Here is a 24,347-nt window from a genome sequence, read left to right on the forward strand (position 1 = left end):
CCAGTGTGTGATGTTCTCCTCACTGTGTCCATGTATTCTCATTGTTCAACTCTCACTTATGAGTGAGAACATGTGGTATTTGGTTTTCTGTTCCTTTGTTAGTTTACTGAGAATGATGGTTTCCAGCTTCATCCATGTCCCTGCAAAGGACATGATCTCATCCTTCTTTATGGCTGCATAGTATTCCATGGTGTATATGTGCCACATTTTCTTTATGCAGTCTGTCATTGATGGGTATTTGGGTTGGTTCCAAGTCTTTGCTATTGTGAATAGTGCTGCCATAAACATATGTGTGCTTGTGTCTTTATAGTAGAATGATTTTTAATCCTTTGGGTATATACCTAGTAGTGGGATTGCTGGGTCAAGTGGTATTTCAGGTTCTAGATCCTTGAGGAATCGCCACACTGTCTTCCACAATGGTTTAACTAATTTACACTCCCACTAACAGCATAAAAGCATTCCTATTTCTCAACATCCTCTCCAGCGTCTGTTGTTTCCTGACTTTTTAATGATCGTCATTCTAATTGGCATGAGATAGTATCTCATTGTGGTTTTTATTTGCATTTCTCTAATGACCAGCGATGATGAGCTTTTTTCCATATGTTTGTTGGCCACATAAATGTCTTCTTTTGAGAAGTGTCTGTTCATATCCTTCACCTACTTTTTGATGGGGTTGTTTGGTTTTTTCCTTGTAAATTTGTTTAAGTTCCTTGTAGATTCTAGATATTAGCCCTTTATCAGATGGATAGATTGCAAAAATTTTCTCCCATTCTGTAGGTTGCCTGTTCACTCTGATGATAGTTCCTTTTGCTGTGCAGAAGCTCTTTAGTTTAATTAGATTCCATTTGTCAATTTTTGGCTTTTGTTGCCATTGCTTTTGGTGTTTTAGTCATGAAGTCTTTGCCCATGCCTATGTCCTGAATGGTATTGCCTAGGTTTTCTCCTAGGGTTTTAATGGTTTTAGGTCTTACATTTAAGTCTTTAATCCATCTTGAGTTAATTTTTGTATAAGGTGTAAGGAAGGGGTCCAGTTTCAATTTTCTACATCTGGCTACCCAGTTTTCCCAACAACATTAATTAAATAGAGAATCCTTTCCCCATTGCTTGTTTTTGGCAGGTTTGTCAAAGGTCAGATGGTTCTAGATGTGTGGTGTTATTTCCGAGACCTCTGTTCTGTTCCATTAGTCTATATATCTGTTTTGGTACCAGTACCATGCTGTTTTGGTTACTGTAGCCTTATAGTATAGTTTGAAGTCAGGTAGTGTGATGCCTTCAGCTTTGTTCTTTTTGATTAGGATCGTCTTGGCTATACAGGCTCTTTTTTGGTTCCATATGAAATTTAAAATAGTTTTTTCTAATTCTGTAAAGAAATGTAATGGTAGCTTGATGGAGATAGCATTGAATCTATAAATTACTTTGGGCAGTATGTCCATTTTCACAATATTTATTCTTCCTATCCATGAGCATGGAATGTTTTTCCATTTATTTGGGTTCTCTCTGATTTCCTTGAGCAGTGGTTTGTAGTTCTCCTTGAAGAGGTTCTTCACATCCCTTGTAAGTTGGATTCCTAGGTATTTATTCTCTTTCTAGCAAGTGTGAATGGGAGTTCACTCATGATTTGGCTCTCTGTTTGTCTATTATTGGGGTATTGGAATACTTGTGAGTTTTGCATGTTGATTTTTTATCCTGACACTTTGCTGAAGTTGCTTATCAGTTTAAGGCGATTTTGGGCTGATATGATGGGGTTTTCTAAATATGTCATTTATCTGCAAGCAGAGCAATCATGTCATCTGCAAACAGAGAAAATTTGACTTCCTCTCTGCCTATTTGAATACACTTTATTTCTTTCTCTTGCCTGATTGCCCTGGCCAGAACTTCCAATACTATGTTGAATAGGAGTGGTGAGAGAGGGCATCCTTGTCTTCTGCGAGTTTTCAAAGGGAATGCTTCCAGCTTTGGCCCATTCAGTATGACATTGCCTGTGGGTTTGTCATAAATAGCTCTTATTATTTTGAGATACTTTCCATCAATACCTAGTTTATTGAGAGTCAATAAATGGTCTATCTGTCTGTGTCTCTTTTCTCTGCTTGCCCTTCGAATTTAGCAATCATGTTGTGAGAAAGAAACCCCAGGTCACATGGAAAAGCCATGGTGTTTACTTATTTCTGCTAACAGCCCCAATTAAACACAGTCTACAGATAACTACCAGAAATGTGAGTGAATAAGCCTTCAGATGATTACAGCTTCCTCCCTTCCAGCCACCCCAAGGGATGCCGAGTAAAATAGAAACAAGCTATTCTCACTAAGTCTTCCCCAAACTGCAGATTTGTAAGTAAAGTATAAATTTTATCATTGTTTCAAGCACTAATATTTAGGATAACTTGTTATATAACCAAAGCAACTGGAACACACACACAAACATACACACACAAAATGTTATTTGAAGATGACATACACACACACACACACACACACACACACACACACACATATTCTGGCTAGTGGTGGCCTTTAACAGCCTAATTAAATGACTTAATGTTCATTTCCTTCGTCTACTAGGTGGAGATAAATGGCTCCTAGTACATAAAGTTGTGTAAAATAAATAGGATGATGTTTATATATCTCTTAGCACAGTACCTGGCACATAATAGATGCTCAGTGACTGTTACCATAAAATAAAATTACTTATTCTATAAAATAAAATTTAAAGTCATTATTACTGTTATTACTGTGCCATTGGGCATGGGCTCAGTTTACAACTTAAATGTTTTTCCCCTAGAGTTCACTTAAAAAGTTTTCAAATAAAAGTGCCACCCAAGCCATACTATTATCTAAATAGTTTCTGAAGCATGTAAAAAAATCAGAGCTATGGATAATTAGAGGTCAACTGATGAGACCAGTAAAAGAAGTCTCACCACATCTTAAGGGAGAAAGAAAGCAAAAGGCTTAGAAACTAGAAAAGGTTTTCTTAAGGCAGAATGAATGTGTATTTGTCCATGAACTTCATCCAGTTGTGAAATTCAAGATGAAACCTAGACATTTGTGTGTTGATGACAGTTACCACCAATTAAATTTCATCCCAGCACAAATCAGATGGCATAAATCAAGGACTTTGAGGAAAAGGAAGTCATTTTTCCAAGAAAATGTGTTATTCCCTTCTGTACAAATGCTACATTTTGGGATCATAATTGTATTTATAACGACAGGACCCATTAGTGTGCCATGACATTGTCTAGCTTTTTTTTTTTTTTTTTTTTTTTTTACAGAAGGCTATTGTTGTTGATTCCATATTATTATTTTCCATTTGCACAGATATTATTTGTATCATGTCATTTCCTGAAAAAATGAAGGTAAATCAAAGAGGTTTTGGAAATTCTGATTGGTGGGTAGCCCGTTGGGTTGGGTAGACTCCTGAACACATCTAACAGCTGGCTCTAACTGTCATTAGTTGAAAGCACAAAATTCCCAAACTAAGGGCTACCAGTCTATATGAATCTGAGATCTCCCATGTCTTGACCTTATACAATCGCACATTCATCTCTGGTAAGTGACATAAAAATTATCCAATTGTTTTTTTTGAATCATTTATACCAATTGATGCCAGCATTTGGTGCAGACACTTTGATTAGGAAATTCTCCCTATGAAAAGAGCAGGAGGGAACACAGGGAAACCTAAGGCACTGTCTTTAACTTTGTTTTAAAATTGCAGGTCTGAGCCTGGCACTGTCTATGACTACTCTGTGCAAATCACTGCTGTTGTCCCATGAGACACTTTTGACATCCTGAGCACCTGACACCCAACTTAGAAATTCCAACAACAGGGAAGTTGTTCAAGTCTTCATCAGTGGGTGCAGGAAAAGTCTGAAATCCAATCAGATGTTGTAACTTTGAGTAGACTTATTTTCTCCAATTAGAAGATGCTTGATGCATGCATGATCTTTCTTACTAATGCTTTTGGTAACTCCTCATTCTCCAGGAAACATTTTTTGCTCCTTCCTTACTAACCTCCTCCCCTTAGCCCCTTTTAACAGAATCTTCAGCCAGGTTAGAAGTCTGTGCTATGAGGAACCATACAAAGCACCTTCTATTTATCTTTATTATCCTGTTTTCATTGTTATTGTTACCTTTCTCTGTCTTCCTTGCTTGATTTTATATTCCACAATGAGAAAGACTGTGTCTATCACGGTACCCTCTGTACCCCCGAGTGCACAGACTGGCTAACAGTAAACACAGTAACAGTGAGTGTTGGAAAAGACAGTAAATGAGTGAACAAGTTTACCAGATTCACAGGACCTAAACCTCCTAGTAATTGAACTAATCATTTCTATGGCTTCAAAATGAAATCACAATTTAATCAAAGAAATACGGTAAATACACAGGTTGGTATTTAACAAGTTTTAAAAGCCAATAAAATAATAAAGACTACTAGGTACGCTGTTGGTCTCCTTGCCTGTAATCTCAGCTTTCTCATTACCTCCCGAATACTGCTAAAAGTCCAGTTTCATAGGAATTAAAGGAAATAGTGCAGTCGTCTGAATTATGTGAATTTAAATCCCCGTCTTGCTTTATATCAGCAGTGTGCCTTAGTTTGCTCATCGTTAAAGCTGTGTTAATAATTTTACTGTTATTTGAGGATTAGAAATAACATACATAAAGCACCTAGCACAGGGGTCAGAATGTAGCAGTATGCATTATGTAAAACCCTTCTGAATAGTGGCATTGTATTCTCATTTTTAAACACTTTCAATGACTCCCCATTGCCGACCTAAGGAATAAAATTAGGTAACACAGTAAATCTCACAATGGGTTCTTTCTTTTCCAGCCTCAAATCCCTCTACATTTCTCCTATTTCAGATTCTCCATCCAAGTCACCCACTCCTTGTTCTTCAACATGCTTGGAACCTTCAAGACTTTGTACCTTTGGTTACATTGTATTATCAGGCAGGATTATTATTTCTTATCTTCTGAAATTCCTTTTACTATCAGAGGCTGTGTTGAGCTGTATTTAAGAACATGGACTAATGGGTCCAGTCTACCTGGGTTCAAATCCTAGCTCCCTCACATACTACATCTGTGACCTTGGAAAGCTTACTTAATATCTCCAGGCCTCAGAGTCAGTGAGGGTACAGTGGGAATAAGAAAACGCTTATCTTCCAGGATTACAAAGATGAAAGGAATTCACATGCGTAAAGTTACAATAATGTACCTATAACAGTGCATGGAATGAAGTGAGTGCTGCCTGGAGTATTAGTTGCTATCAACCTCCTCCTCCTCATCAATATCATCAACAATAGTTTTTTCAAGAATTCTCCATACATGCTTTTCCCTGTCATTTGTCACTGTCTGCTCTTTCCTTAGTCTTCTGCCAACACTTTTCTTGTATCTTTATTATAGAACTTAAAAAATTATGGTTTATATTATGGTAAATGACTTGAATGCTTGCCACCACCATAAAATTCTATGTTTCTTTAGGGCAAAGGCCGTGATGCCCTCTTCCTCATTTTTTCTATTATAGAAGGATCTTAGAAAATTGTTTTCATAAATGCTGGATACAGGCTAAGTGTGAAATAAATAGGAAAGCGTTTGTCTATTTATTTATTATTTACGTGATCTTTTATCTGTTTTCTTGTATGATAACAAGAACATTGACCTCATCTGTCAGTGCTATAATCCCAGAGGCCAAAATAGTGCCTGTCACAACACGGGCACTTGGGACTCATTTGTCGAATAAAAGAAGAAATGAATGAATCCATGAATTAATGGGAGAATTGATAAATCAAGGCATCTGCATTTGAGGTTTTCTGAAACTCTCTCTTTAGCGAATTAGAAAGTGTGTGCTGTGGCCCTAAGGTTTCTCATGCATTTCCACACATAAACATGCCTATGTGTATAAAGAATGCAAAACTGAAATTATTTCCAGAAACGGGATATAAACTGGACATGGGGGAGACTACTTGAGGAGGTGGCAGGAAGATATTTGAACAAAAATATCTTGCCTAGAGAAAAGCAGGTGGAATTTGCCTTTTCAACATTTTTGTGCCAAGCTAGATAATTTACTTCTCACCTGGGAACAATTTCCTTCCTGTAGCCATAATGTGAGTTTCACCACAGCTGTGGAGCTAAAGTCAAAGTCAAAGTAGAGATTGCTGCGTCACTTGCTGGGAAATGACTTTTTAGTTTGGGTCTGTGTCCTTGTCTAGCAGCTTTCTTATTAGTGTTTAAAAACATGGATGACAGAGAGGTGCACATCTGTTTCTGAGTGTAAGTGAAACATATAAGGGAATATTTTGTGTGTGGCTTCACATTCCCGGACTCTTTGGTTGTCCCAATACATGCATTCTAACTTCTGTTTTTACAGCCAAGAAGTCACAGCTGCATCTGGTTGTGTGAATTATACATTTGTGTTAACAGTATTTAACAGAAACATGCATTTCTTTTTTATCTTCTGTATTCACGATTCCAAGACAACTGGGCTTATCAGAATGACGCTGATATCTTTCATCTCCTTTATTACCTCTTTTCTATAAAATTTTCCATTCTTAGCACCATATAGTGAGACTAGAGAATAAAATAAATTACTCTCGGTACTGCCTTTTCATGTTACTTTTTTCTTCTAGTATTGGCATTTCATGAGAGGGGCAAAGTTTTGTAAGCTGGGGTCTTAGTGACAAAGTTCAGGACAGAACTAGACTAGGGGTAGAAGAAGGAATGTGGTCTTTCTTTTATCTCAAAGTCAAGAAAAGAATCACTGAAGTTTCCCAGTGTTGAGTCAGAGGCCTTAATAACAGCTTCCCATTTCCAAAAGCAATACAGACTGTGGCATGACAGCACAGGGCAGACACAGGGAAAGATGCCTCGGGCAAGTATGGTTACATTATGCAAGTTCCAGAAACAGAAATAGGATAGAGAGAAAAAGAGTAGAAAGATGTTATCAAGCATTACTTATGAGTAGATAAAGAAGGCTTGCAAAGTGTGATTGATTGTGTAAGCTTCTGAAATCTCTTGTCCAATTCCTGACATGGTGTATTTAATATACAATTAGAGATGTACTCCTTTGTATATTCAAGACATTCCAATCTTGAGAGTCTCCTTTTGATAAGAAAAATATACTCAAATGTGTAATAACAAATGGTATCACCCATTAACTCCTTTATAGAAATTAGCTGGAACTATACCAAGGGATGATCAAATAGGTTATCTGCAGTTACAGAAACTCTCAGAACAAGAAGACAAGTTGTAGAAGCCTCCAACAATACATTTCACATTTCATGTGCTGGAAGGAAAGAGAGTGAACCTTGAAGACAGAGAAACATGCTTAGAATCTAGGAGTGCCCTTACTAAACTAGCCTCAGGTCCCTCAAGTGTGAAAGTCAGTGACAAAAAATAAGGTACTACACAATCATATTTGAGATCTTTCTATCCTCTCCTGATTCCAGAAGTAAATATAAATGGGAGCAGTTCAGACACTGCTTTTGTGTACAGAATCTGAGTAGTGAGCATAATGCAAATAAAAAATTAACACACCAAAACCACAACAATTTTAATCTATGGCATGGATTGGCAGTACTTCCTTTCTGTATGTAATGTTTTATTGAAACAAGGTCAAACGTATTCATGTAAGTATGACCTGTGTTGATTTCTGGCTACAATGGCAAAGTTTTATAAGTGTGACAGAGATCTGTCTCACAAGTGTAAAATAGTTACTATCTGCCCTTGAAAAAAAAAAGTTTGCAACTCCTGTTCTCAATAATCTAGAGTAGCTATTCAGCCTTACATGATACATTAGCTTTGGGATCTGCAAATTGTAAGCCATAAAGGTCTCCTAGGAATTGTTTTATGACCACATGACATATGGAAATGCGTTTTTGGATTCTTCATTGGCAATAACTCTGAAGTCATATATGGTTTCTTGTTTCATTTTCTTACAATAATCACCAAATTAAATATTGGTTTACTCTCCTAGACTCAACTAATGCTTAATGAGATCTTTCCTTATATTTTTACGTCATCCATTCCTGTCTGCTGATATTTACCATTTTGCTCTTTTACAATTTTCTTGAAAACTCTGAGCTGCTGCAAACTTGTGTTTCAAAATACAATGTGATATTCTGCCTTTTCCATGTTCAGAGGAGCCAAGCCTATGGGATACTTGTTAAGTGTTGACACGTGGGTCAAAACTATTCACTAAGATATACAATGAAAGGCTTGATTTCATTGGCTGAAAGCAAAAAAAAATACTGAAAACATGAAAATAATATACTTTGATAGGCTGTATGTGCGTGTGAGAGAGAGGAGAAAAGAATTAGAGAAAGATTATTATTTATGTATTCAGGAGCAGTAATGTTATCTTACTGCAATGAATCGCCAATGCATAGGATACTCCTAATACAATGGGGTAGTGTAGGAAAGCAGATTTTGAAGTTTTGCTGAAATTTATCAATGGGATTATCTCTACTATTTCTTGAGGGACCACAGAGGTAAGTGGTTTTAAATTATTTTGGTTGCCGGGCAAGAATGATTTTGAATATGTTCCATACACCACTAGGCAATAAGTCAACATTTTTTCATGTTGCCCGTGTGAAATAGGGATAAGGTCTATATCTATAGGATTCTTAGAAGAACAGTTTCAGACAATTTATGTGAAAGTGGTAAGTAAATTCTGATTTTCTTCACAATGTCTGTTGTTATCATTACTACATTTACTACGTTGTCATGGCGGCCCATGGTCAAAAGTTTTCCAGCCTTGTTAACCAGAAGGTTAACATGACGTGATGAGGCCTCGTTTCAATCATCTCCTCAAATAAAAGACAATTGATAGTGTTCTTACCAAAAGTTTTGTCTCCTATAGAGCTGAGCCTTGAAAATCACATGCTTTAGGCAAATACAAGGAAAAGAACAGCAGTTCTCATTTCTGACATAACTTCACATTGTCTTTTGAAAATTTAAGCCTGAGGATACATTATGTGCTTTCTTCTTTGCACCTGGTCGTACACCTTTTAGTAAATGCTTGCTGTTAAAATGATAAATGGATGCTATTAAAACACTTTAATGCATAGTGCACCAAAAGTGCCTACTTAAAGGGTAGTTTCCCTTCAGAATTTTGAGGAAGATGCCTTCTCAGCTTTTCTTTCTTGGCACAGTTCTTAAGAGAATGGGAATATATTTGTATGTGCTTGTGTTCCTCTAAGGGTCCACCAGAGATAATGTAATATTACTGTAAAAGCTTCAAGTGGCTTTAATGAGATATTCTTAGTTGGAAAATAGCTCGCCTCTTCTTCTTCTTCCTCCCCTTCTGAAGGGTTGTGAGTTTGGAGGTGATGAAATGATACTTTTGTTTTTGTCTCAGGTTCCTTAGTTTGACTTTTTCTGCCCATTGTTTTTAGAGACAACGTATGTAACTTCTGAATAAAAGATGTTTAGACCAGGCACAGTGGCTCACACCTGTAATCCTAGCACTTTGGAAGGCTGAGGTGGGTGGATCACCTGAGGTCAGGAGTTCGAGAGCAGCCTAGCCAACATGGTGAAAACCCGTCTCTACTAAAAATACAAAAATTAGCCAGGTGTGGTGGCAAATGGCTGTAATCCCAGCTACTCAGGAGGCTGACACAGGAGAATCACTTGAACCCAGCCGGAGGCAGAGGTTGCAGTGAGCCGAGATCATACCACTTCACTCCAGCATGGGCAAAAGAGTGAGACTCTATCTCAAAAACAAAACAAAACAAAACAAAAACAAAAACAAAAAAAAAGTGTGTTACATCACAGATATTTTAAACTTTTAAAAGTTTATGTTAGAAAACCACACATTTTGGGAAGAGCTAATAAAGCAAACAAAAATCCTTGTACAGCTAAAACCATTGTTTTGAAATTTACACAAGCCCAGTTCTCTCTCTATAATTATATGAAGATTATAAAGACACAGAGAATCTACTTGTGTGTTCTTCTTGAAATTGCCTTGCCTCCTAGATGCTGTGTGGGCTTAAATGTATTTGTAATTTCAAGTTATAAGTGAATCCATCAGGTTTTGGAATATTACATAATCATGACTAATTCTGCATGAAATGAGAAGCCATTTTTTCTCTTAAATAGCAGAGTAATTTTATCAGTGTTGATTAAATTCAATTTTAGAAGCCTCGGATGAGGAAAGCATCATTATTGCTAAGTTACTATGTGAAGTATGTACAGCAAATGCTTATTGGAGATACAACTAGTGTATAATCTTAATGAGGCATTAAACCTATTTGGTGTTTTTATTAAATATTTGCTCTTAATTTGAATGCTATTTCAGAATTTATTACAATCCTCATGCTGCAATGATATCATACTAAGATAAACTGAGCCCAAAGTGATGATTCAGGTATATAGATTTATTCATGGAAAGAAAAGTCTCTATTTTCATATTTTTTTCATTTTAGTAAGGAAAATATATGAAGTATCCCTATAAAAAGGCAAAAATTATTTCCCTAACTAAAGGCCTGAACTTATTGTTTTTGCTTTCTCTTCAAATTCATATTTCCTGACTTTAATTTTAATTTGGTAGAACAACAAAGAAACTAATTTTTTTACTTTTAACAAGTCATCTCTGTGTGCCTAAATAACATTGTGCTAGCAACAACTTCTTACCTTTCTGACAACTCCCACTGTCAACTTTAGACTAGTTAGAAGTTGGTACAAAGTGAAAATAAATGCCTGGTTTCCCACAGGCAGTCCTCTGAAATGCTGTCTATCATTTGTAATATCTCTGACGTTATTTGGTGGTTATGATTTATCACCTTGCCACTGCATTAGTCAGCTGTGAAATCTCTATGACTCAATGGCACATAACAAAAGCAATCAGGAAAGTGACATTTGAATGAAGGGTTGGTGGATGGGTTTGAACAAGATTTCTGTAACGTAAAGAACTAAGGCAGAGTAACTCCCCCAACTTTTTGAAATCTTCTCAAGTCAGCATTTCAGTTCTTCCTCTTCATTAGTTAACACCTGTAAACTTGGCAAGTAATTACCATCAATTGAAGACAACAACAAATATGGATTTATGGAGGAGTGACAGTATAGATTTATTCTTATTTTGCATTTAACCTTTTTTTTAAATTGTTTTCAGAATAGCCTTTTCTTAATCTTGCAAATCAATTTCCTACTGCTTTTAAATTTTCTTGCTACACAGCTTTTTCCAAAGTGATAAATTGATCACAAAATGATTTTAGTATTTTAATAAGTATTTATTGAGCATGGATTCTATGTTAGGCATTGTGTAAGATGATGGGTTAAAGGAATGCGCATGGCAGACCTGATCCTCTCTCTCAACGAGATTTCGGTCTGGTAAAATGAGCACAATGTGTCACATTTACTTTTCTAGATTAAGGCTCCTTAGCCTTATTGGGAAAATGCTCATTTTCAAGTCTTGAAGAATGTTTCATATACAAGAGACTTGACCATGCTATACTTGAATATTTATTTCAAGCTACAGCTCTCTTCATTTGGAAATGTGGGGCAAAGGCTGGCAAGAATATGACTGACCATTTAGTCATCTGCCCCTCTTAGCTCTATAGAGTCTCTATATTGAAAGTTTATATTACATTCTGTTTCCTTGTCGTGCAAACAAGATTTAACCTTCTGTGGGCTAAGAAGAGGAGTATTGAGTGAACGTATTAGAAAGTTTCACCACTGGAGCTCAGTTCATTGTTTACAAACATCATCCAACAGCATTAGCCAGGAATTGTGATATGCTTGTCATTGCATCCAAGGGAGATTGGGAAAGAAAAGATAAGAGTTTTTAGGTAAAAGTCACTGACAATAATGGAAACATGATTTAATCACAAACTTAAAAAAAACTGATCTCCCTGTGAACAATTTACTGCATTATTCATTTTTGATATTAGCAACACCTTGGATAGTGTCTGAAACAGGTTGGTAACAGTAATACTATCTATCCTTTGTTGAAAGCATACAGAGTGTCAGGCATTGTGCTAAAGGTTGAGTGAGAAGTGCCAGTGTGATGATGAGTTGAGTGAAAAGTACCAACGCGATGATGAGTCGTTATTGTACAGGAGGAGGAGAGAGGCATAAAGATTAGCTGGTAGACCCTGCAGAAGTTAATGTAATAATTTCGAAAGAAACTATGTTAGCCTTCTAGTCCTCAGGAAGGAAATATGACAAAAGAGAGATAATACTTTGGAATGGTATGCATTCTCTCAACTATAAGAACAAGTATAGCCAAGAACACAGTAAGAATTGGATTATGAAGAACTAGGCACTTGTCTCATGGCCAGACTAAGCATACTCCATTTTTGATTGGCCTGAGAATAGGAAACCACCTAATCCCCACCATAATGAAGACAACAAAGACAGATGAAGTAAATAGTAATTTGGAATGCAGATACATGTTTCTCTACCTTTAGTTTGGAAGAAAGGTTTAAAAAAATAGTCATGAAGAGAAAAATCTTTCTTAGTTATACAAGTATTAACTTGGTCCTAAACAGTAGAGGAGTATCCCTGGTATTGTGCTGTTTCTCCCCATGTCTTGGTTGAAGTCAGTACGCCATATTAAGTCATGCAACTGTTTTTCCACATTGCCTCACCCAGTCTACTCTGATTGGGGCTTAGGAGGAAATGCTGGGGAACAGAAACTCAAATTGGGGACAGTTTGATGGTTTTGCTGTGTGTGTGTGTGTGTGTGTGTGTGTGTGTGTGTGTGTGTTGAGTAATGTTTCAATCAACATAAGTCTCTTGAATCATTCTCTCTGGCATGACATCAAGGGTCTGGGCCCATCCATATGAGGCACATTGGTTAACTGATAACAACATTTGCACATGGATGATTTTGTTCAGTCCTCACATCAATCTTGCCACATATAAGTTAATTCAGATTTCCATTTTACTGACATATGAAATAAAGTTTAAAGAAGTTAGATGACTTATTTAGTGTCATAATGGCTAGATTAGTAGCATCAACTTCATATATGTCAGACCTTATTTTAAGGTGAACCAGGAACAAATGGCCAGAAATAAACAAAGGTCTTAAGAGACTGTGCCTAGTTTCTAAATGAGTCAATTAAATGTTTATCATATACAAGGAAGGGATAAGAGAAGATCGAGGTAGGTTTTTAGATGGCTTTTGCTACATTGAAGTTTTAGCATTAAAAAAAAAAGTGATTGAAAACTGAGACAGAAATTGAAGGGAGAAACTCTTGACCACATCAGAGGAACAGACCTGGCTGGTCAAACGGGGCTGCATGATTTTTTGCTTCAGTTCCAGGCAACTGACTGGAGACTAGAAAGAGATCATATCCATAAAATCAGCTGTGATCTCATCCAACACCTTCGCTGTTAACGATGTCCTGCTAATGTAAATGTAAATGAGCCTGAAGTATTGGCTTCACAAATTGAGCTCCAGATAAATTAACCCCTCTTCCCTTCCACCGTACACTGTCCTGAAGCCCAAGGGTCCATTAACTGAATACATAACCGGAGCTGCACACCCTCAAAATCTGCTCTGCATGTTGTGCACAGATGCTCACAGAATTCTTCCCCTGTGCCTGCATGGAAAATCCTCTTGGCATTTAAGATCATCATCTCCCTCAAGCCATCCTGTCAAAAAAGAAGAGCCATAAGTGAAATGCTGTAGATCAGTGAGTTGGTAAACCAGCTATGGAAACAGTGTGTTACAACCCATCAGACCTCTGAAAATATCCCACTTTGAAGATGTAAGAATCAGAGAGACACATCAGAATTAGGTCCCAGAGAAGCATTTGGTATGTGGGTGGGTTCAGATGACCTTTTTAAATGATAAGAATTTTTCACTTCTCATTCCAACCTCAGAAACAGCTTTCAAACTGAGTTTCAATAGAGAAGTTATAGATTATAGTCATACAATATGATACAGCCCCAAATTATGGAGTATTTATTATGTGCATGGCACTGAGCTAAGTGTATAACTACAAGGTATCATTTAGCCCCCTAGAAGCAACTTAACAGGTTGGAATTATTTTTAATCTCATTTTTTCAGATAAGAAAAGAGACCCAGAGAGGTAAAGTGCCCTATCACCCTATCTAAGGTTACAGAACTAGTCTTACTGATTTGATTCAATTGTAGATCCTTATGGATGTAATGCTTTTGCTCTTCAAATGTTAGATCATACTGCTTCCAAACCAAGGCCAGAAACTGACAGAGGAAATGGGTCTAATGGAAGCAACACTTCTGAGTACCTAATATGTGCTGGGTGCTTTATCAAGAAAAATATTCAAAGTAGTAAGGATATTTTATGTGTTCCTAGGGTCAGTCGATTACATGCCTTATGGTGGAATACAACTTCATGCAGGAGTCTGATGAGTGTCTCACAGGTAAGACAGAGGTCTGGGAGGAAGGATCCGATTCTAATTGTTTAGTAGAACTAAAAATTTAACTAGAGAAAAAGCATTAATCAGAAAGATGGAATGGGAACTGTTCTGCACAAGAAATGACAGCAGCTGCTTGGAAGAGAAAACTGGGGGATTATGTGTAATCTCTACTGGGTTTTCAAATAAACTACAGGGCTAAAAGGACACATAGAATGGATTTGATAGAGAAAAGGATTTTAGATTTTGAAATCAATGAACAAGACTGGATAATAGGGATGTGGATGGGTAGGCTTGCTTGCAGCATCAATATATGGAAGTATTTGTATTATTTAATAGTGGATTGTATTAGTTGCTTTTCATAAAAGAACCACGATTGATCTTTGAGAAGGCTGGTGACAGGAAAACAGGTATAGACTGATGATTGGCCTTATTAAGTTTAAATATTTGAAAAGTTATAATTCATGCAAATGTTCAGCCTTTATTTCTTTCATTGTGCAAGGGCAAAACCTGCCTTGGCTGGTATTTACTTTTCTAATTAGAAAAGCTTGAGTGATGTGAACAATTAAGATAATACAATACCTTTACAAGATAATTAATCTTTTCTTTGTGATTCATCCTATCACATCCCAAGCTGATAATGTTATTTACCTCCCAGTTAAGGGTATGTTAGAATGTAATTGGAGCCATTTGCTTTGACTATCAGAGGAGAAAAGATCGTGCAATTTGCATCTCATATATCTAGAAATTAAAATTAAGGACTGACCACTTGACACCACAGAAATTCCTGAAATGAAGCCTGCTGAGCTCAATTTGTTGTGGTGGCTAAATGATTCTTCTCTCCAATTTGAATGCATGATGAAACTCCTCTTAGAACATTGTACTATAATAATTGACAACATAATGAAACTGCCAAAGACGAAATGCAAATACTTCTCTGCTGACCGTTCAGAACTGCTCTCTAAACTCAGAGTGAAGCAAATGCCTTTGCCAGTTGAGTTACATTCCCCTTTACTCTACCTTCTCTCTCTCCATCAGGGGCTGCTGCAACATTCTTTTGGACACCCATCCCTTTAGAATCAAGCAGTTTAATTAGCACCAACAGTAGGTTTCAGATTTTGGAATAGCCTAATAGGTATACAGATTTAACTAGAAATAATATATGAAAACAACTACTCCTATCTTCTATGACCATTATTTTATAAAAGAAATGTATTTCAGCATAAAAATGTAGAAAATATTATCCTGCTGTAATAATTTTGTAACATAATTTAGCATAATTAAAACTATAACGTTTTTAGTTTTCCTCTGATTAGGCACCAGCTCTCGTTTTTAGAAATCACTAATTTATATACACTAGCTCTACTTTTTGTTGCTGTTTTTAACTAACCTTTAAATCCGTTATAATTTGGCCTCTAATCCTTTTAAAATGCATAAATAGTAACATCTTCAGGTGCTGATTCAATGGTCACTGTCTTCTTCATCTGACTGATGCTCTCATCAGCATTTAACACTAGTGATCAGTTTTTCCATCTTGAAAAAACAAAAAGGAAACCTCTGTACCTCTGTTTCTATAGTTTTAACTACTCCATAAACTCTTGCCTTGTCTCTAGAGTCACTCCATTCTTCTTCTACATTTTCTTCTTTCTTTATTGTAGAAAGATTGGTGTTTTTCAGGATTCTGTCTTAATGCCCCTTCCTTTCTTACTCTGCACATTTATGCCTATGGCTTTAACTAATCACAAATTTTGATCCAGGTGAGATCTCATTTCTTAGAATCAGATCAATATCTTCAACCATTAGACATTTCCTCTTGAATACCATAAAAGCATTTCAAACATCCCAAACTGAGCTCATCTTTTCTCCCAGTGCTTTTGTGATTCCTGATTCTGTATGTAGATTTACTGTTTCTCTATTGTTCAAGCCACACATGTAGGTATCATCTTGACTCAGTCATCAAGTCCTGTTATTTCTGTCTCCTAGTTCAAGACAATATTACTTTGCACTTGAAATCCTTCAATAATTGTGTTCCCACTGACATCGTCCCTGAACCATTCTCTTCACTACAACCAGAGCATGTTTTTAAAAAACACATCTGATTACATCACTTGCAGATGATATTCCAATGGCTTCCCCTATACCATTTGGAGAAGATCCCCTAACTTATAAAACCCTGCACCACTCCTGAGCTGCTGCTTGCATATAGCTCCAGCCAATTCTTTAATCATTCTACCAATTTCTTTTAGCACTCCTTCCACCTCCATTCAACATTAGAGAAAATACTTCTTTTTTTTTTTACATAAATTATAATAAACAAAACAGGTTTTAATTCCCTTTACTTAAATATTTTTGGAGACCAAGGATATGCATTATATAAAATACATAAAATTATAATGAGGCAATGAAATATATTCATTAACAGCATGGACTTTGGAATCACAAATCCTGATAGATAATATTATATATAAATATTATCTCTTCTGATATCAATCATACTACTAAACTACTTAAGTTGTCTAATATGTAATATGGAGATAATATTACCACATGTTTTTCCATAATTGACATTTGGTTTACATGAGATAATACTGATTCAGTGTTTAATACAATCTGTTCAGAGGTGTTTTGTCATTTTTGTTATCACATATGATATGGTTTGGCTCTGTCTCCACACCCAAATTTCATGTTGAATTGTAATCTCCACGTGTTGAAGGTAGGGCCTGGTGGAAGACAACAGAATCATGGGGACAAACATCCCCTTTGCTGTTCTTGTGATAGCGAATAAGTTCTCATGAGATCTGGTTGTTTAAAAGTGTGTGGCACTTCCCCCTTCACTCTCTCTTCTGCCACCATGAGAAGAAGATGCTTGATTCCCCCTTGCCTTCCACCATGATTGTAAGTTTCCTGAGGCCTCCCAGTCATGCTCCCTGTTAAGCCCACTGAACGATGAGTCAATTAAACCTCTTTTCTTTATAAATTAGCCAGTCTTAGGTAGTTCTTTATAGCAGTGTAATAAGGAACTAATAAAAAAAATTTGTACCAGGAGTGGGGTACTGCTATAAAGATACTGAAAATGTGGAAGCAACTCAACTCTGGAACTGGGCAACAGATGGAGGTTGAAGCAGTTTGAAGGGCTCGGGAGAAGATAGGAATATGTGGGAAAGTCTGGAATTTCCTAGAAATTTGTTGAATAGTTTTAACCAAAATGCTGGTAATGATATGGACAATGAAGTCAAGGCTGAGGTAGTTCCAGATGGAGATGAGGCACTTATTGGGAACTGGAGTAAGGGTAACTCTTGCTATACTTTAGCAAAAAGACTGGCAGCAGTTTGCCCTTGTTCTAGGGATCTGTGGAGCTTTGAATTTGAGAGAGATGATTTAGGGTAACTGGAGGAATAAATTTCTAAACAGCGAAGTATTCAAGATGTGACCTGGCTGTTTCTAAAATTGTTTGCTCATATCTGCACCTGAAACTTCTACTTACAAAAGAAGTGGAGCATAAAAGTTTACAAAATTTGCAGACTGGCCATGTAGCAGAAAAGAAAAACCTATTTGCTAGGGAGAAATTTAAGCGTGCTGCAGAAATTCTTTATACTTACACAGAAGTAAAGAGGAGCCAAATGTTAATAACCAAGACAATAGGGAAAATGTCTCCAGAGCATTTCAGAGACCTTCAAGGCAGACCCTCCCATCACAGGCCCAGAGGCCTAGGAGGGAGAGATGGTTTTATGGGCCAAGCCCAGGACCCAGATGCTCTTTGTAGCCTCAGGACATGGCATCCTGAGTCCCAGCCACTCCAGCTCCAGCTGTGGCTAAAAGGGTCCAATGTATAGCTTGACTTGTGGCTTCAGAGTGTGCAAGCCCCACGTCTTTGTGGCTTCCACTTGGTGTTGGGCCTGTAGGTGCACAGAAAGCAAGAGTTGAAGCTTGGGAACCTCCACTTGGATTTCAGAGAATGTATGAAAATGGCTGGATATCCAGGTGGAAGTCTGCTGCAGGGGTGGAGCCCTCATGGAGAACCTCTACTAAGGGAGGGCAGAGGGGAAATGTGGGGTTGAAGCCCTGACACAGCGGGATACTGCATAGTGGAAATGTGAGAAGAGGGTCACTGCACTGTCCTCCAGACCCCAGAATGGTAGAACCACCTAAAACTTTCACTATGCGTCTGGAAAAGCCACAGGCACTCAACACCAGCTTGTGAAAGCAGCTGCAGGGGTTATACCCTGCAGAGTCGCAGGGGCAGAGATGCCCAAGGCTGTGGAAGCCCATCCCTTGCATCAACATGCCATGCATTTGAGACATGGAGTCAAGGGAGATTTATTTGAAACTTTAAGATTTAATGACTGACCTGCTAGGTTTCTGAATTGCATGGGGCCTGTAACCCTTGGGTTTTGGCCAATTTCTCTCATTTGGAATTGGAGCATTTACCCAATGCCTGTACCCCCATTGTACCTTGGAAGTACCTAACTTGTTTTTTATTTTACAGGCTCATAGGCAACAGGAACTTATCTTGTCTCAGATGAGAACTGTGGACTTTTGAGTTAATGCTGTAATGAGTGAAGACTAGGGGACTGTTGAAAATAAATAATTATATTTTGCAATGTGAGAAGGACATGAGATTTAGGAGGGGCCAGCAGGGACTGAGATAGTTTGGATTTGTGTCCCCACCCAAAGCTCATGTCAAATTACATGAGGGGCCTGCTGGGAGGTGATTGGATCATGGGGGCGGATTCTCCCCTTGCTGTTCTTGTGATCATGAGATCTGGATGGTTTAAAAGTGTGTGGCACTACTTCCCCTTCAGTCTCTTTCCTGCCACCATATGAAGAAGGTGCTTGCTTCCCCATCACCTTCCACCATGATTGCAAGTTTCCTGAGCACCCCCCTCCCAGTTTTGCATCCTGTTAACCCTGCAGAACTGTGAGTCAATTAAAACTCTTCTCTTCGTAAAGTACCCAGACTTAGGTGGTCCTTTATAGCAGTGTGAGAACAGATTAATACAACATATAAAATGTTTTAACTACTCTCTCTAATATTTAATATTATGTAATTCTTTATACTTACTCAATTTAATCTCTCCTCACAAGTGAAAGGAAGCCTTGTCTATTATTATCTATTCTGGCAAAATTTGGGCCTGAAACAGGTAGTATTAATTACTTCCTATTGGGCTATTCCCACATCTAGAATGTATTCTTCCCTCTCTCTTACTTGATGATTGAAATTCCACTTAATTTATCATCAGGTTAGTTAGTTTAGGGTAGTCCTCTCCATGAAGCCTTCTCAGATGTCTGTTATTCCTTTGATATTTTTTTTCTCAGAGCTCTTGTTATCATTGGTGCTGTAATAGACACATTTTCTTGGAAAGTTCTTAAACTACTTCATATGCATAAAACATTAGCTCCTTAGTTCTCTCAGCAGCATCCTGTGCTTGGCCTTGGCTGAGTTAATGTTTGAACTGAATTTCAGAGCGGTCTTTACAATGGTTTACATTTTTTCTATTCTCCTACCTTTAGCAGATGTTTTCAACTATTATTGATAAATTTAAATGCTACTTGTTAACAATTTTGAAATTCCTTTATTTTTGAAAAATCACAAAAAAAGAGAAATGACACTTTTTAGTATGCTGGCTCTCTTTAAAATTGAAAATCTAGGTTCTGTAGTTTATCCCAAAGCAAAAAAAAAAAAAAAAAAAAAATTGCACACAGATTCCTGAACCTTACCCTCTTTGGACATTTTCTAGATTTGTGATTGCTTTCTAGCTTTCTTTCTTTTTTTTGCTCTGCCTACATCAATTTTACAGGTGTCATTCTTTCTCAGAAAAGGTAGCTTTTCATTACTTTACAAGGATGGCAAATGCACAGTTAAAGCAGAACACCATGTCATTTTATTAAACACATTAAATGTTCCACATCTGCTGCACCGTTTGCTGTGGTGGATGGATACCTTCACCAAGAAGAAATTTAAGGGAGGGCTGTAGTAGTGATAAAATATGGGAGAAATTTTTTCCTTCACTATTTTCTCTTAAAATTCTAGCTATAGACAGTAAATCACATCTCTACAGTAGGATCTAGGACTCTCATTACCTTTTCTCTTTCTTTACAAGTTAGGCATTATAAATTTCTTATTTCTTTTTCTAAACACCCTCTTTCTCTTCTCTACCATTAAAATTTTCTCTGCAGAAAATTGGCTTTCAGGCAGCCTTTTTTCTTGTATCAAAACCAGAAATCTAAGCATGGAGTGTCTTAAGAAATCATGCAAATATTCACTTGAAAATAGACATTTGTGTCTTGCTTTTTGCCAGAATTGTTTACGGTTGGTTTCAAAGAAGATTTGGCACCTATCATACTGTGGACTGAAAGTATTTTTTTTTTTATTTTCTGCCTCCTTCCTTTATGTGAAAAGAATTGATGTCTTTGAAAATAAAGAAAAGAGATGGGCCTTTGCGTGTGGGTTTTATATTATACAGTTCTGGATTTTTCACTATGTCCAAAATTTTAGAAAGTTGTTTTAAAAGTCAGCTTCCATGAAATATCTTGGAGAAATGTGTGTGTGTGCATGTGCACGTGCGTGTGTGTGCAATGAGAGGAACAAACACAGGGGCAGGGGATGGATGGGGTCTACTTTTCACCCAGTGACAGCCAGAGGAACTGAAATTTGTTTCAGTGTACTCTTTTATGTATTGACTCCCTCACAAGATTGTCAAAGAGAAGAATTCTACACCAAATGTTTTGAGAAGCCCCAAATAGGAAGAATGATTTCAGTTGATCAAAACAGAATGGGATATATTGTATGTGACTAAGCATTCTTTTGATATAGGTCTCCTAAAAGGAACTTGCATTTGTAATTTGTTGGCCCAAACTGCTTGAAATCTGGACTGAGTATGTTATTTCTATGGGCGTTTCCTCTGTAGTTGGTTTAGTGATAACTGTCACTTCATCTTTAATTTTTATTCTTTAATGAGGACATGCAAGTGTGCCTATGGAATTTTCATTTTAACGTCAGAGGGATTTAAAATGGATCATAAATGTAAAAGAGAGAGAGAAAAATCTGTCTTCCAGACTCAGCTTTTTATTTAATTGTGTGGCTGGTGACAGAGTAGAGAGCCAATTGATAGGGAGATTCAGCTTCTCCTCCAGGCATTTCCTCTGGGGCCTTTGGGGCAGAACCAAGCATAGCCATCTATAAATCAGCTTGTCCATTCCTGGGCCACCCAGCATAATTGAAAGCACTGACTCTAGGCCATTTCACCCTTGGGTAGGAATGATGAAGTCAGGGCTTCTAATAATTGCATCTGATTATTGCCTCTAGTTTGAAGATAGAGAATGAAGCAGAATGAAGGAGCATCTCCATCCCACATGAGCTCATTTAGAGCAGTAATCATGGAGTTTCGAAAGGATCTTTGGTTTGCTTCAGGATTCTTTAATCTATTTTAATCAAAGCAGGTGAAATGTTTCATTTGCAATATAGGAAATCATACTTATAGTATGATTGTTATAGTGATCCCATGTACAAACAGTGTAATGGGCAGAAACTACCTAAGTGATGGTCTTCAGGCCATCAGCACTCCCTTCTTGTCACACGCAAGGCATACCCACTCTTATGTTGATAAACATTAGAAAGAAGATCTCAGATGAATTGCAGAGCTCAACACAAATGACTACAATGCTCAAGTAAATGTTGTTGTTCCATTTGTGTTAAAATGCTTTTTAGCATTCCAAGAGAAAATGGTGGTAACATTGGGCTTGGCTTAAACCATTTTGTGAAAATCTGAACTATGTATAATGGTGATAATTGTCTCCTATTAGCAAAGAGTGAATTGTATTTAAACAGTAATTGCAGACAAATGACATGTAAATCAATATATGAAAAAGCATCAAGCAGCATACATTATCAATTTCCTGTCATGTTCTTCTCTGAGTTAATGCTCTGAAAATATGTTTTATAGTATGATTATAATATGAGTCATTCTCTGAGATATAATAAAGTTTTATAGAATTTTTAAAAGTTTTTATTCTAGTACTACTGAACAACTGTAAAAATGTGACTATGAGACTATCACAAAACTGAATGTGTTTTAGATAAATGGTGAAAGATGTATATGTAAGAAGTTTCTAGGCCAGGCGTGATGGCTCACGCCTATAATCCCAGCACTTTGGGAAGCCAAGACAGGTGGATCACAAGGTAAGGAGATCAGGACCACCCTGACTAACACAGTGAAACCCCGACTCGACTAAAAAAAAATACAAAAAACTAGCCGGGTGAGGTGGCGGGCGCCTGTAGTCCCAGCTACTAGGGAGGCTGGGGCAGGAGAATGGTGTAAACCCAGGAGGCAGAGCTTGCAGTGAGTGGAGATCACACCACTGCACTCCAGCCTGGGTGACAGAGCGAGACTCTATCTCAAAGAAAAAAAAGAAGTTTCTAAACGTCTTTTATTTTGGAAAAAAATATTAATTTGTAGGTTAAAAAGTGATATATTTTATATGAGAAAATAGAAACAGTTTTGTTATTTTTACAGATGACTTCAAAATATGAGGCAGGACATGTAGGGACTTCGTGTAGATGCTTCAGCTCTGCACCAGAGGGAAAGAAAAAAATAATAAGGAATAATGTTTGGTCTGCAAGTCAGGCGACTTCAGTGTAGAATTTGAAGTGATCTGAGCCTACAAGCTAATTTATAAAATTCTTGATGCAATGAATTCTCTTGTCTAATCAGGCATAAAGGCTAAGGTTTGTACTAATTGTGACATGGTGGTAGAATATAATATCAAGTAGGGATGAAGGAAATGAACCATGCTTTAGCACCAGATATTAGCAAAAAACTTGTGAAATTCTCAAGTATTAAATATGTGTGTTTGGAATGTTCTTGAATGATCTTAAAGTAAAGAAGACCCCAGCTGACATCTGTGTTGAGTTGAATTAAAACATATTTATACGTCAACCTATTGAAAACTACAGACAGAAAGATTTTCCTCTCTTGCAACATAAAAATGATTTTTGCCTATTTAAGATGTGCAAACAAATATTCAAAATAAAATTAATCTATGTTACTGATGGTATAAAAAATGATTAATATGGATTTACTATCATCTCAGCTACTGATACTTGGTTTATCTGTGATAATTCTAGCCATTAAATGTAGAAAGTAAGTGATTACTTGCATCAAGAGAAAAAGAGGCAACAGTTACAATCAATGATTTTATTTAATTTACCATTCTGTTAGGTAATGGACTGATTTTATAAGGCATGCACCTGTAGGCAATCTCCCTTACATTGACTAGATCATATTAGTTACATCTTTTCCCTTAAAACAGTTCTAATGTTTCTAGATTTGTGAAATATATGCTATGTGTTCAGACTAAGAGGAAGAATGGCTAACTGTGATTAATGAAAGACTGTCCCTACACAATAATAAAACATTAGTGTTCTTTTAAATCAGGGATAAGAAAAAGATGTCCTCAAATCAATATAGTACTGAGTATACTAGAAAATACAATAAGAGGAAGAAAGAAGTACTGAAAAATTGAAAAGTCAGAGACAAAACAGTGCTTATTTAGAGATTACACAATAACTAACATATCAACCCCAAGATAATTTACACATAAACTATTCACATTATTAAGAAAGGTCCACAAGTTTGCAAGATCTATGATTTATGTAAAATATTAGCAATATCCCTACATACCCACAGTAACCAATTAAAAATAATAATAGAAATGAGCTTCTATTAGGAAAAAAGGTAAAAATATAAAGGAATGTATCTAGTAAAATATATGCAAAAATTGGATAAAGCAAATTATAAAGCATTTTGGGAATATAAAAGTAGAACTCTTCAAGTTGATAATTAAGCTCAATGTGATTTCAGTGAAAATCACAATTTAGTTTTTCCATAAGACATAAACTAATTGTGAATTTCATATAAAAGGAAACAAGATGGAGTAGATCAATATCTCTCTATTCCTACTACTGAATACAACCAAAACTCTGTAAATTATACATAAATCAAATATAAGATGACTCA

The sequence above is a fragment of the Macaca mulatta genome, chromosome 6 (genome assembly GCF_049350105.2).
Source record: "Macaca mulatta isolate MMU2019108-1 chromosome 6, T2T-MMU8v2.0, whole genome shotgun sequence".
Classification (NCBI taxonomy): Eukaryota; Metazoa; Chordata; class Mammalia; order Primates; family Cercopithecidae; genus Macaca; species Macaca mulatta.